The sequence below is a fragment of the Arachis ipaensis genome, chromosome B7 (genome assembly GCF_059453495.1).
Source record: "Arachis ipaensis isolate K30076 ecotype BB chromosome B7, ASM5945349v1, whole genome shotgun sequence".
NCBI lineage: Eukaryota > Viridiplantae > Streptophyta > Magnoliopsida > Fabales > Fabaceae > Arachis > Arachis ipaensis.
Window position 1 is genome coordinate 102256583 of NC_142442.1, and position 3395 is coordinate 102259977.

General features: G+C 32.7%; 1 non-coding gene across 1 annotated transcript; it reads left to right on the plus strand.

Moving 5' to 3' along the window:
- The first annotated feature begins 548 nt into the window (after window positions 1-548).
- LOC148553553 (small nucleolar RNA R71) lies at window positions 549-656 on the plus strand. The gene has a single exon (XR_015893222.1). It is a non-coding gene; the product is annotated as a small nucleolar RNA R71 (small nucleolar RNA).
- Window positions 657-3395: the final 2739 nt, after the last annotated feature.

Genomic DNA, 3395 nt, shown 5'->3' on the forward strand with positions numbered 1-3395 from the left:
GAGTTCTCTGTCTGTTGCTGAGTTGATGATGGAAAAGGCTTGCTATTGCTAAACCTGTTTCTTCCACCATTATTAAAGCCTTGCTGGGGCTTTTGATCCTTCCATGAGAAATTTGGATGATTTCTCCATGTTGAGTTATAGGTGTTTCCATAAGGTTCACCTAAGTAATTCACCTCTGCTATTGCAGGGTTCTCAGGATCATAAGCTTCTTCTTCAGAAGATGCCTCTTGAGTACTGTTGGATGCAGCTTGCATTCCATGCAGACTCTGAGAAATCATATTGACTTGCTGAGTCAATATTTTATTCTGAGCCAATATGGCATTCAGAGTATCAACCTCAAGAACTCCCTTCTTCATAGGCGTCCCATTACTCACAGGATTCCTTTCAGAAGTGTACATGAACTGGTTATTAGCAACCATGTCAATGAGTTCTTGAGCTTCTGCAGGCGTTTTCTTTAGGTGAATGGATCCACCTGCAGAAGTATCCAATGACATCTTTGATAACTCAGATAAACCATCATAGAATATATCCAGGATGGTCCATTCTGAAAGCATGTCAGAAGGACACTTTTTGGTCAACTGTTTGTATCTTTCCCAAGCTTCATAGAGGGATTCACCTTCTTTCTGTCTGAAGGTTTGAACATCAGCTCTAAGCTTGCTCAGCTTTTGAGGAGGAAAGTACTTGGCTAAGAAAGCCGTGACCAGCTTATCCCAAGAGTTCAGGCTGTCTTTGGGTTGAGAATCCAACCATAATCTAGCTCTGTCTCTTACAGCAAAAGGGAAAAGCATGAGCCTGTAGACTTCAGGATCTACTCCATTAGTCTTAACAGTATCACATATCTGCAAGAATTCAGTTAAGAACTGAAAGGGATCTTCAGATGGAAGTCCATGAAACTTGCAGTTCTGCTGCATCAGAGAAACTAATTGAGGTTTCAGCTCAAAGTTGTTTGCTCCAATGGCAGGAATGGAGATGCTTCTTCCATGTAAATTGGAATTAGGTGCAGTGAAGTCACCAAGCATCTTCCTTATATTATTATTATTTTCGGCTGCCATCTCCTTTTCCTGTTCGAAAATTTCTGAAAGGTTATCTCTGGATTGTTGTATTTTAGCTTCTCTTAATTTTTTCTTCAGAGTCCTTTCAAGTTCTGGATCTGCTTTAACAAGAATGTTCTTGTCCTTGCTCCTGCTCATATGACAAAGAAGATGGCACAGAAAAAATAATAATAATAATATGGATCCTTTATACCACAATATGGGGATCCTTGTGTTAGTAGAAGAAAAGAAGGGAAGAAAATCTGAACTCAGAGAGAGAGGGGGTTCGGATTTTTGGAGAGTTGAAGGAAAGATGTTAGTATATCAATAAACAAATAGAAGAAGATGAGAGGGGGAAGTGAATTTTCGAAAACAATTTTTGAAAAAGAGTTAGTGATTTTTGAAAATAGTTTTTGAAAAAGGTTAGTATTTTTTTCGAATTTTTTTTTAAATAAAAAATAAAAATAATTAGTTAATAAAAAAGAAATTTTTGAAAAAAGGGGGAGATATTTTCGAAAATTAGAAAGAGAGAATTAGTTAGGTGGTTTTGAAAAAGTTAAGAAACAAACAAAAAGTTAGTTAGTTAGTTGAAACAAATTTTGATAACCAATTTTGAAAAGATAAGTAGTTAGGAGGTTAGGAAAGATATTTTGAAAAGATATTTTTGAAAAAGATAAGATAAGAAGATATTTTTGAAAAGATATAATTGAAATTAGTTTTGAAAAAGATTTGATTTTTAAAATCTCAATTAATGACTTGATTCACAAGGAATCACAAGATATGATTCTAGAACTTAAAGTTTGAATCTTTCTTAACAAGCAAGTAACAAACTTCAAATTTTTGAATCAAAACATTAATTGATTATGTTATTTTCGAAAATTTGATATAAAAATAAGAAAAAGATTTTTGAAAAATATTTGATTTTTGAAAAAGATTTTGAAAAAGATAAGATTTTCAAATTGAAAATTTGATTTGACTCATGAGAAACAATTTGATTTTAAAAATTTTTGAAAAAGTCAATCCAAATTTTCGAATTTGATGAGAGAAAAAGGGAAAGATATTTTTTTTATTTTTGAATTTTTATGATGAGAGAGAAAAACACAAAAAAAGATGCAATGCATGAAATTTTTAGATCAAAACATGTGATGCATGCAAGAATGCTATGAATGTCAAGATGAACACCAAGAACACTATGAATGTCATGATGAACATCAAGAACATAATTTTGAAAAATTTTTAATGCAAATAAAACATGCAAGACACCAAACTTAGAATTCTTTAATGCTTAGACACTAAGAATTCAAGAATGCATATGATAAACATGGAAAGACACAAAACAAAAAATCATCAAGATCAAACAAGAAGACTTACCAAGAACAACTTGAAGATCATGAAGAACACTATGAATGCATGATATTTTCGAAAAATGCAAAATGCATATGCAAGTGACACCAAACTTATGATATGACTCAAGACTCAAACAAGAAACATGAAATATTTTTTATTTTTGTGATTTTCTAAATTTTTTTTGGATTTTTATTTTATATTTTTCGAAAAATTATTTTGAAAAAGAAAAATAAGGATTCCAAAATTTTTAATATGAATTCCAGGAATCTTATGCTCTAAAGCTCCAATCAAAGGGTCAGGCATGGCTTAATAGCCAGCCAAGCTTTAGCATATAATTACATGGACTGGAGTGATTAGTTGAATACCAATCCCAAAGCAGTTTGGGTATGGCTTTACAGCTAGATAGGATTCAACATGTTTCATGAAACACTAGAATTCATTCTTAAAAATCTTGAAGCCATAGAATAATTTATTTTTTGAAAACATTATTTTTATTATTTTATTTTATTTTATTTTATTTTTTCTTCGAAAACAAAAGAAAAATTTTTGAAAGCTTTTTGAAAAATTTTTGAAAACAAAACAAAAAGAAAATTACCTAATCTGAGCAACAAGATGAACCGTCAGTTGTCCAAACACGAACAATCCCCGGCAACGGCGCCAAAAACTTGGTGCACGAAATTGTGATGTCCAAGCTCAAACTATTCCTGGCACGTGAGCAACTTGGTACGCGTAATCGTGATTACACATTCATAAATTGTCACAACTTCGATACAACTAACCAGCAAGTGCACTGGGTCGTCCAAGTAATACCTTACGTGAGTAAGGGTCAAATCCCACGGAGATTGTTGGTATGAAGCAAGCTATGGTCACCTTGCAAATCTCAGTCAAGCGGATATAAAACAGTTATGTGGTTTTCGAATATTAATTAATAAGATAGGGATAGAAATACTTATGTAAATCATTGGTAGGAATTTCAGATAAGCGAATGGAGATGCTTTTCGTTCCTCTGAACCTCTG